General features: G+C 51.6%; 1 non-coding gene across 1 annotated transcript; it reads left to right on the plus strand.

Annotated features, from left to right (window-relative positions):
* Positions 1-4,239: 4,239 nt before the first annotated feature.
* On the plus strand, positions 4,240-4,403 carry LOC132354438 (U1 spliceosomal RNA). Its single transcript, XR_009499302.1, has one exon. It is a non-coding gene; the product is annotated as a U1 spliceosomal RNA (small nuclear RNA).
* Positions 4,404-11,669: the final 7,266 nt, after the last annotated feature.

Here is an 11,669-nt window from a genome sequence, read left to right on the forward strand (position 1 = left end):
CCTTGCGGGGCCGCATAACTGACCAGAGTTCTGAGTCGCTCACCCAGAGCCGCTCGGCCCTTCAGGCCAGAATTGGAGAAAGTGGACAGTGTCTTGCCCAGGCCCTGGTCTTTCTGCGGTGGCCTCCGAACAATCTTGCGCTGGGAGAGCTCGTGGCCCCTGCACACCTGGGAGGGCGGAGCTTGGGGGGGCGGGTGAGGCTGAGGCGCTGGGTCCTGTGCCCCGCACCGGGCAGTGGCTCCACCTGTGAGCTCCGTGCCCACGGTTGTGCCCTCTCCCTGCTCCCCCGCCGGCCTGAACTACAGTTCACTCCACATGCGCTGCCCAAATTAGTCCTCCCCCTTCCCCTTCCCCCCGTGTTGGCCTTGCAGAATACCCCTGGGTTGATTTTGCACATCTGGGAACATCCAGGAACAGCACAAAGAAAAGCCACTGGGGCTGCAGCCGTGCAGCCAGGACCAGGGATCTGCTGCCCTCCTCCAGGCCCCGAGCCCCGGGCTACAGGGGCCCCTCGGCCCAGGAGCTTTCTGTAACTGGGAGGGGCCGGGAGCACTGTGACACCCACTACAGCCCCTCCGGCTCCTGCTCAGCTGTCCCCTGGCTCAGTGACCGTCCCTTTCCCTGGTTCCCCATGGCCACCCCACATCCACTTCCACCTCCGTCTACTCAGGACAGTGATACCAGAACACACCCCCTCTTACCATGCAGCAGTGGCCTCAGATGTTACCCCCAACCTAGGGCTTCCCTGGTGGCGCAGTGGTTAAGAATTCGCCTGCCCATGCAGGGGACACGGGTTCGAGCCCTGGTCCGGGAAGATCCCACATGCTGTGGAGCGACGAAGCCCATGAGCCACAACTACTGAGCCCATGCGCTGTAACTACTGAAGCCCACGCGCCTAGAGCTCATGCTCTGCAACAAGAGAAGCCACCACAATGAGAAGCCTGCGCACCGCAACAAAGAGTAGCCCCCGCTCGCCGCAACTAGAGAAAGCCCATGTGCAGCAACGAAGAACCAACGCAGCCAAAAATAAAAATAAATAAATAAATAAATTCATTAAAAAAAAAAAAAAAGAAGTTACCCCCAACCTAGAGAGAGAATAAACCTGGGTGACTGTACCAGGTGCAGGACCGTGGTACAGGAAGTCCATGCCGGGCAGGGTGAGCGGGGGCTCTGGACCTGCTGCTTGATTTTGCTGTGAATCTATAACTGCTCCAAAAAATAAAGGCTATTGTTTTAAAAAGCCAACACACTACTACATATAAAATAGATAACCAACAAGAACCTACTGTATAGCACAGGGAACTCTACTCAATATTTTGTAATAACCTACAAGGGAAAAGAATCTGAAAGAATCTATAGATATAAATATATAGTTTAAAACGCCAGCCTCTGTGGCTTGGCCGACCCCATTCCCGCCGTGAGCTCACTAGGGCGCTAGGAGTCTCCGGGACACCTGGGAGGATGGAATTAGAATACCCCTCAAGAATTTGTCCCACATTCTTTGTTTCCTTTTGAATTTTAAAACATTTCTCCTTCTCACCTTCTACTTCTCTTAAAGCATTATTTATGGTGTTTATTGACTCTTGTGTTTCTTCTAATTTTGTCTTCACTTAGGAAATGATTTTTTCTTTTTTTTTTCTTTTTTTGGCACGCAGGATCTTAATTCCCGACCAGGGATCAAACCACTGCCCCCTGCAGTGGAAGCGCGGAATCTGAACCACTGGGCCGCCAGGGACGTCCCTTTTCCTTTAATTTTTTTGGGGGTTTATTTATTTATTTATTTATTTATTTATTTATTTATTTTTGGCTGCTTTGGGTCTTTGTTGCTGCGTGTGGGCTTTCTGTAGTTGCAGCGAGAGGGGACTACTCTTCATTGCAGTGCAAAGGCTTCTCATTGTGGTGGCTTCTCGTGTTGCGGAGCACGGGCTCTAGGCACACAGGCTTCAGTAGTTGTGGCTCACGGGCTCTAGAGCGCAGGCTCAGTAGTTGTGGCGCACGGGCTTAGTTGCTCCACGGCATGTGGGATTTTCCCGGACCAGGGCTCGAACCCGTGTCCCCTGCATTGGCAGGCGGATTCTTAACCACTGTGCCACCAGGGAAGTCCCCTTTTCTTTTACTTTTAATTCTTTTCTGGAGTCTGTCATTTCTGAGTTTTAAAAATTGACTTATAATGGTGTTTTTCTCATATTTTGTATCATTGTCCTAAATATTTTTAGCTTATTTTGAAACAGCATGTTTCAGTTTTTCTCTTTTTTTCAATGCCTCCTTCTGAAGTCTTCTCATTCTCTGTAGGAATGTCATTCTGCCGCTTATTCTCATTTTTCTTGTAGTAACTTTGTATGGGGTTTGACCTTGATAGTTTTCTGTTGCTTTTTTTTTTTTAATATATTTATTTATTTCATTTTTGGCTGCGTTGGGTCTTCATTGTTGCTCACGGGCTTTTTCTAGTTGAGGCGAGGGGGGGCTGCTCTTCATTGCGGTGCGTGGGCTTCTCATTGTGGTGGTTTCTCTTGTTGCGGAGCACAGGCTCTAGGCCCATGGGCTTCAGTAGTTGTGGCACACGGGCTCAGTAGTTGCAGCTCACGGGCTCTAGAGCCCAGGCTCAGTAGTTGTAGCTCACGGGCTCTAGAGCGCAGGCTCAGTAGTTGTGGCGCACGGGCTTAGTTGCTCCGGCAGCATGTGGGATCTTCCCGGGCCAGGGCTCGAACCCATGTCCCCTGAATTGGCAGGTGGACTCTTAACCACCGTGCCACCAGGGAAGCGCTTTCTGTTGCTTTTTATGTGAATGTAATGTTCACGAGCTTTTAGCAGGAGGCCTGGTTCAATGGCTTTTCCTCTTTCACAGACACACTTCTTCTGTTGGTCTCATGTGATTTTAACATGCATGGCAGCAGCTCCCCTTTCATCCCCACCCTCCCCCTCATTTGTCCCCATTCTCCCTGCCCTGCTCAACTCTGACCCCAGCCCTGCGGTTTTCCCTCCACGTAGGGCTCTGTCCTGGAAGGAGGCCCAGCTTGGCCATTTCGAGAGCTCACAGGGCCTGGACCATTCCAGCCCCTTCAGATACGACCAGCTTGCCCCGCACTCACCCCGCTATCCCAGCAGCCACACCTCTGCCAGCTTCACCTGCTGATGTCAACCTGGCCTGCTGCCGCGCTGTGCAGGGCGCACCTGTGGGCGTTCGGGGGCCGTACACTCAGCATGTAACTGCCCTCTGCCCTCTCCGCACAGACCCCGCACCCCACGGTCTGGGCCTACGGAGGCTCAACCCCACGCACGGAGGCTCCAGGCTGTGTGGGAACACCTTAGCTCCTTGTTTTGCTATAGATGTTGTCCATGGAATGTTTTTTATTTTAAAGATATATTTCTTCATTCATTTAAAATGGCAGTAATAATCCTATTACATGTTAACATAAAAAAATTTGTTTAATAAAAAGTAACTATATCTCTGAAAACACAACATTTAGTAAGAAGAGTGTCATTGTTTCATGTTCTTGCAAATGTCTTAATGTCTGCATTAATAGAAGACAGTTGGATTCTTGGGACTTCCCTGGCCGTCCACTGATTAGGACTCTGAGCGTCCACTGCAGGGGGCATAGGTTCGATCCCTGATCGGGGAACTAAGTTCCCGCAAGCCACGTGGTGTAGCCAGAAAAGAAAAAAAAAAAAAAAAAAAACTCAAAAAAACAAAACCCACCACTTTAATTAAAAAAAAGAAGAAGAAGACAGTTGGATTCTTACATCTGCTTGTACATTTAATCTGTTGGGCTGTAGCGTGTCACGTGGCCTCTGGGAAACTCCACCGTACACTCTCGGGAATTTTTCTTTTTCTATCTGGTTGTACTACCTGTATTTAAGCGGGGCTCTTGGAATATCCAAAAACTATGTTACTACTGCAATCTTCTCAGAATCCTTCATAAGCTTTTTAATGGGGGGAAGGGGGAAGAAATAGCTAAAGCCGTGACATCCTTTCTCACCCCATCCATTTAACACAGCCAGCGTGAAACAGCAGGAGAAAGAAATTAAAGGCATAAGCCTTGGGAAAGGAGAAAGTAAGTTCTCATTATTCAGACACAACATAATGTAGAAAATCCAAAAGAGTTTACCAATCATCGATTAGAATTAACACTTAAATGTGGCCAGATTGCTGGATACAAGATTAACATACAATTTTTTTTAATATATATATAGCAGCAACAAGCAAATAGAAAATAAAAATCTTCAAAAGTTACCATTTATATCCTTAACTGGCAGGGGAGAGACCATGATCACGAAGGTGGTTTTCCCAGGGTGAGGCTCAGCCATTGCACTCCGGATGTGTTGACCTCTGCAATTTCCCCAAATGTGGGAAACTCGACTGCATAGTTTGTGGTAGTGGAAGACTGCATTCGTGCTTTCCCCTGGGGGGAAAAAAAAGTTACCATTTATAAGAGCATCAAAAAAATGTCAAATGCCAATGAATAAATGGAACAAAAGATGTGTAAGACCTCAACACTGAAGACCACAAAGTATCATTGAGGAGAAATTTAAGGAGCCCTGAGTAGGTGGAGGGACAGATGTGAATAACTGAGTGAAGACTCAACATCAGAAAGGTGTCCGTTTGTCCCAAACTGATCTATAGATTCAGTGCCACCCAACAAAATCCCAGAGGGCATCTTGTGCGCAGGCAAACTGACCAGCTGATTCTACATTTAAATAGAAATGCAGAGGATGGAGATGACAGAGCAGCAGGGGGAGAAAAGGGGCTTAGTTTCCAGGTGTTATCAGAGAAGAGCAGCGCGTGCAAAGTAACGTGTGGGCGAGAGCTCGGACATGTTGTAACTTCTCAGAAAACCAACACTTTCCTTTAATCCCCAAAGAAATAGCTTCAGTACATTTTATGCCGCAGGAGTTGAAAGTAAGGAGGAAACCAGGACGCGGCTTGCACTTTCCCTGACTGCCTAACAACTGCTCAGGGCCTGTGGGAACTCGGTCTGGGCATCTTGAGACCAGCCCCTGATCTCTCACATCAACTCTGACGCCTGGCCTGCCCGGCCTCCCCTTCTGCTGGCTCCTTCTGGGGTCACCTCAGTTCTTTGGCAGGGTTTTGCCCAGTTACCAGGGGCCTCAAGTACAGAAGGCAAAGCCAAACTAGCTATTGTTTGTCAATTGCATTTTAAAAAGACTGGTGGATCTTTGGACCAAAGTGCAGTGCCAGGAGCCACTCACGCTCTTTGCTTGTGTTCTATGTGGCCCGCAAGTCTGCGTTCAGCAGTTTCCCTTATTCCAACCCAGGACTCCTGCCTGGGAGGCAGGAGGAACCAAAGACCAGGAGGGGAGTCAAGTGGGAGGGAAGCAGCTTCTGAAACTTGTCCAATTGGATTGGGAGAGCCATTAATCCGCTGGAATGAGAGTCCAGCATTCTAGGGTCCCTCCGGCTGTTTCATTCCTTGGGAATTAGCGCATAGGATCCTGCAGGTTTCAACAAACAAGGCCAGGAGAGGGGAGCGGGTCATGCCCCGAGCATCTGAGGCCGTGGTCCTGGGTGGGCCATGAGGCACCAGCTGATGTGCAGGGTCCCTCCGTCCATGAGATGGTCATGAGTCAGTTTCAACTGTCCATCATGTGATACAAATGAGGCTTAACAAGGATGCAGAAATTCCCTGTGTGAAATGTGTTCCACATGCCCACCATGAGTGGTGGTGTAGGTGGGGGCCTTCTGATGGCAAACTCCTACAGCAGCCCCCGCCCCGCAGCCTCTTGGAGGTTCCGTGCGACCCTCTTGGGCACCTTGGACCTTCTCCCGTGTAAAGCAAGCCGAGTCCTCCTCATTGGGTGTCTGCTTTTGGCCTCTTTGCCGGGCACCTTGGGGGTCTCTAGGACACCAGAGGGCTCCTCCCTGGGGGAGCAAATGAAAATAAACTCACATTAGGTTTTCCATTTCTATTAACCCAGAGAAGACTTTTGCTTCACTGGCCTTCCATCTACTTGGCTGTTGGACACATCTTTTCAGCCCTAGGCAAAATCATGCAACATTGCATTCTCCGGAGATAATCGTATAACTCGCTGTAATTAACAACCACGCCAGACTGTGTGAAGGTCCCTGGGACGGAGGGCAGGAATGGCACACGTGCTGGGACCTGGCCGTGCCTGCCTCCCGGGCGTGGCTGCCATTTGTCTCTGACAATCATCACCCTCCAGGCTCCCCAAGGCTCTCCCACCCGGAGGGACCAGTCACCCTCTACTGCCAAGATGTGGGTGTCATTTATCTCCTCGTTACAGAGCTCGGCCAAGCTGTGGCACCCCGCCAATAAATATTATTCTCTGCTGCCGGTAGCCAAGGCCAAGCTCAGATTTGGGGGTGGAGGTCAAACGAGCAAGGTTCCCAGATGATGGGGGCGGAAGGGGGGACAAGAGAGAAGCACAGCATCTCCGCTCCTGGTGTCGTTTTGTTACAGTTGGAGGGAACCTCATTTGCTGAAGTGGCACAATGAACGCCCAGAGGCCGAGACTTGAGCCTCTACACAGGACACTGCCCCTTCTGTTCTTCCCCCGCCGAGGCCAAGAGTTCTTTGTGTGTCTGAATAACTGGCTAGGAACTGGACAATGCTCTGTGCCAAGACCGGCGACGGGCCGGCTTTAGCCTCTGCTGGAATTCCTCGTTGCTTTACAAATATTTGGTGAGTGTGGTCGGCACACTCTGGGCACACAGGGGCCTCAGCTCTCACGGAACTCACTCGGAGGAGGACAGACAGGAACAGGTGAACGGAGCCACAGGTAGTTTGGGACAATGATAAATGGGTGAATGATAGGCAGGACGGGGCCTCCTTCAGGGCAGGGGCGGGAAGGCTCCTGAGGACGGGCCCTGCTGGAGTGACTTGGGTGTCAGGGGCCGCTGTGCTGTGATGAGGGGTTGGCGGGGGGACAGGACCACCTCCTACGGGCGGTGGGCATAGGGACGGGTTTGGATTTTGTTCTAAGCACCAGGGGGAGCTGCAGGAGGATGGTAAGCTGGGCTGTGACATGAAAGGGGCTGCCGTCTGGAGAGAGGGCACTCTGGCCACTGTGGGGTGGCAGCAGGCTGGGGAGGTGGGCAGGGTGACCACGACCTGACCCCAGGAGGAACCTGTGGATGTGCGGCCTCCCGTGGCAAAAGGGGCTCTGCAGCTGGGATTAAGTGAAGGACCTTGAGGTGAGACAACCCTGGGTTGTCCGAGGGTCCCAATGTCATCCCGAGGATCTGTATCAGGGAGACAGGAGGTCAGAGTCAGAGAAGGAGAGGTGAGCACAGAAGCAGAGGTCGGAGTGGCGCGGGGCCACAAGCCAAGGAATGCGGCTCCTTTAGAAGCTGGAAAAGGCAGAGGATCCTCCCCTGGAGCCTCTAGAGGAACCAGCCCTGCGACCCCCTGATTATAGCCCTGTGAGACCCAGACTGAACGCCTGACCTTCAGAACTGTGAGACAGTAAATTTGTGTGTGTTAAGACACGACACTGGTGGTAATTACACCAAAGGGAAACTAATACACATGGCAGGAGGTCACTGGTGTGGTCCAGGTGAGAAAGCTGAGCACCAGGTGCCCAGGTTTGCTGACACGCTTTGCGTCACAGAGCACAGAGAGGAAGGAACAGCGGAGGGTCCCACGGCAGGCGGGCAGGAGGGGATGGGATCTTGGCTGACCAGCAGCCGTCGGTCCCTGCGTTGACGGGGAAGCTCCGGGCCGGAGTCAGAGCCGTGGGGCTCGGGGAGTGGGCAGGGGTGATGGTGAAGGCCCAGGAGGGTGGTCCTCCACGGCCTGTCTCTTCACCTTCACCCTTCTGCTGTCTAGCTGCCCCAAGACACCGCTGTCCACGTGCGTAAATAATCAGAGAAGATGATTCTAGTTCTTTTGGTCAAAAAGTCAGGTACTGGGACTTCCCTGGTGGCGCAGTGGTTAAGAATCCGCCTGCCAATGCAGGGGGACACGGGTTCGAGCCCTGGTCCGGGAAGATCCCACATGCTGCGGAGCAGCTAAGCCCGTGCGCCACAACTACTGAGCCCACGCTCTAGAGCCCATGAGCCACAACTACTGAGTACACATGCCAAAATTACTGAAGCCCGCGCACCTAGAGCCCGTACTCCATAACAAGAGAAGCCACCACAATGAGAAGCCTGCGCACCACAACGAAGAGTAGCCCCCGCTCGCCACAACTAGAGAAAGCCCGCACACAGCAACAAAGACCCAACGCAGCCAAAAATAATAAATAAAATAAATAAAAATTAAAAAAAAAAAGTCAGATACTTTCCGGTTAGCCTGATTTCACAATAAACCCAAGACAGAAACAAATGGCAAGGAAAACGCAGAACGGGCAAGGAAAACGCAGAACGAACAAGGTCGGCATAGAGATTAAAGGGACCAGAAATATATTAGACATACATAAAATACATAAGCAACAAGTAATTAACGTAGAGCACAGGGAACTATATTCAACGTCTTGTAATAACCTATAATGGAAAATAATCTGAAAAAGAATATATATATATAACAATCATTTTGCTGTACACCTGAAACACAATATTGTAAATCAACTATACTACAATTAAAAAAAGAAAGAAAAAGGAACATATTAGAAATAGGAACCAACAGGGTGTCTGAGTGTCCTGGGGCCGCCAGAACAAATTGCCACAAACTGGGGGGCTTGAAACAACAGAAGCTGATTCTCTCCCCGTCCTGGAGGCCAGAAGCCCAGAATCAAGGTGTCATCGGGGCCGTGCTCCCTCTAGAAGCTCTAGGAGAGGGTCCGTTCTTAACCCTTCCAGCTCTGGTGGCCGATGGTCCTTGGCATCTGGGCTTATACCTGCATCCCTCCAATCTCCGTCCTTCTTCACAAGGCCTCCTCCTCTCTGTGTCTTCACGTGTCTTTATATAAGGTCACCAGTGATTGGATCTAGGGCCCACCCTCACTGGATTTAGTGTCCCCCAAAAGGCATGTCCATAGTCCTAACCCCTGGTACTTGGGGATGCGACCTTATTTGCAAACAGGGTCTTTGCAGATGTGATCAAGTTACAAACTCCAGTGACTGGTGTCCTTAAAGAGGCAGAAGGGGGAAGTTTGAGATGCAGAGACACTGGATCTTCCAATGGTCACGTGAGGACAGAGGCAGACATTGGAGAGATGCAGCTACAAGCCAAGGAACACCAGGAGCCCCCAGGAGCTGGAAGAGGCAGGAAAGGTGTGAAGATTAATTTTATGTGTCACCTTGACTGGGCCACAGCAATTTGGTCAACCATTATTCTGAGTGTTTCTCTGAGGGTGTTTTGGATGAAATTAATAGGTAGATTGGTGGAGGCTTCCCTGGTGGCGCAGTGGTTAAGAACCTGCCTGCCAATGCAGGGGACACGGGTTTGAGCCCTGGTCCGGGAAGATCCCACATGCCGTGGAGCAACTAAGCCCGTGCGCCACAACTACTGAGCCTGTGCTCTAGAGCCTGCGAGCCACAGCTACTGAAGCGCGCATGCCTAGAGCCTGTGCTCCGCAACAAGAGAAGCCACCGCAGTGAGAAACCTGCGCACTGCAATGAAGAGTAGCCCCTGTTCACTGCAACTAGAGAAAGTCCGCGCACAGCAATGAAGACCCAACACACCCAAAAATAAATTTTAAAAAAAAATATGTAGATTGGTGGACTGAGTAAGCAGATTGCCCTCCATAATGTGGGTGGGCCTCGTCCAATCAGTTGAAGGCCTAAATAGAACAAAAAGGCCAACCCTCCACTGAGTAAGAGAGAATTCTTCCTGCCTGATGGCCTTTGAATTGGGACAACAGTTTTCTCTTGCCTTTGGAACCTGAAGCATCAGTTCTCCCTGGGTCTAAAGCGTGCTGGCTTTTGGACTGGGACCACATGACAGCTCTCCTGGGTGTCCAGGGTGCCGATCTTGGGACCTGTCAGCCTCCACAATCACACGAGCAATTCCTTGGAATAAATCTCTTTCTGTACATGGAGCCATCCTGTTGGTTGTTTCTCTGGAGAAACCCGACCAGTACAGAAGGCTCTACTCTGGAGCATTTGGAGGGAGCTCAGACCTGCTGACACCTGGACTTCAGACTTCTGGCCCCCAGGACTGTGAGAGAATCCATTCCTATTGTTTTAAACCACACGGTTTATGGTAATTTGTTACAGCAGCTCTCAAAAACCCAAACCAAACCAAACTCAAAAGAGAGGCAATACTCAGCTATTTAGGGAACTTGTCCCTAGAAGCCTCACTCTTTTTTTTTTTTTTTTTTTTTTTTTTTTTAAATATATATATATATATACTCAAGGATATTTATTGGAGCACTTTTTTTTTTTTCTACTTTATTTATTTATTTTATTTTATTTTTGGCTGTGTTGGGTCTTCGGTTCATGCAAGGGCTTTCTCTAGTTGAGGCAAGTGGGGGCCACTCTTCATCGCGGTGCGGGGACCGCTCTTCATCGCGGTGCGCGGGCCTTTCACTATCGCGGCCCCTCCCGTCGCGGGGCACAGGCTCCAGACGCGCAGGCTCAGTAGTTGTGGCTCACGGGCCCAGCTGCTCCGTGGCATGTGGGATCTTCCCAGACCAGGGCTCGAACCCGTGTCCCCTGCATTAGCAGGCGGATTCTCAACCACTGCGCCACCAGGGAAGCCCAGAAGCCTCACTCTTGTTCTGAAAGGCACAATTACCCATGCGCACGCATGATTCTGAGCTTGGAGGACGCTTTAATTTCACAGCTTCCCCCAGCAGAAGAGCCAGACTGCTGTCGTCCCCAGCCCTCAGAGGAGATGTTACCGGGAGAGAAGCCAGGTTTACCTCTGAGGACCCGACGGGGAGGAGGATGGAGAGGGAGGGAGGGAACGTCACCACCGAGGACTTTGGGTTTCTGTAGTGTTTGCGTTTATAACAAACTTAAAGTTAACACGAGAGTAACCGTAGCTTTTAGACGAACCCTTCCCCTCTCTGGGCCTCTGTCTCCTCTTCTTTCTAATAGAGAGCATTTGACTAAGAAGACCTCCCAGGCTGCCTTTCCAACTCCGTGGCTCCTGTGACCAGCGGTTGGAGGGGAGGCCGAGGAGCCGCAGGAGCCCCGGTTAGAGGTGCCTGGTCAGGAAATAGCCGTAGCAAGCGGGCCGCCTGCTGCAGGTCACCTGCAAGAGAAGCCCGGAGAAGGCAGGTGGACTTCTGCTGATTCCATGGGTGTGACTCGGGCGTTCACCCCTCAGCAGGTTGTCGGGGTGTGGACCTCCCTCCCCCAGGCTCCGCATGGCCCTGTCGGAAAGCCCCCTAGACCAGCCGTGGACCAGGGCTACCCCCATCCAAGGGGCCAGTGCCTCCACACCCCGACACCTCGGGGCGGCCCGGGGCGCCCTCCAGGAGGGCCGAACATCTGACAGGACAGAGTCTACGTCCTCTCGGCCGTTTCCTCTCAATCTGACAAGTTCCAGCACAACATGGTGGGACTGGTGGACAACAAGGTCGCAAGCCGGGGTCCGTCCCCAGCCAGGGAACTGCTTGCGCCCTGGACCCCAGGGCTCCGGCCTCCCTGCTTTGGCCGGTGTTGGTCCTCCTTCCCAGCCTCCCTCCTTCTCCCTTGCGCCCCTCCCTGCTCCCACCGTCACAAGTTGAGTTCCGTGGGTTCCCGAGGCTCCGACCACCTCTGCCAGGAAGCCCCCTTTCCCACCGTTCACACGGCGGCAGCT

This window comes from Balaenoptera ricei, chromosome 19 (genome assembly GCF_028023285.1).
Source record: "Balaenoptera ricei isolate mBalRic1 chromosome 19, mBalRic1.hap2, whole genome shotgun sequence".
Classification (NCBI taxonomy): Eukaryota; Metazoa; Chordata; class Mammalia; order Artiodactyla; family Balaenopteridae; genus Balaenoptera; species Balaenoptera ricei.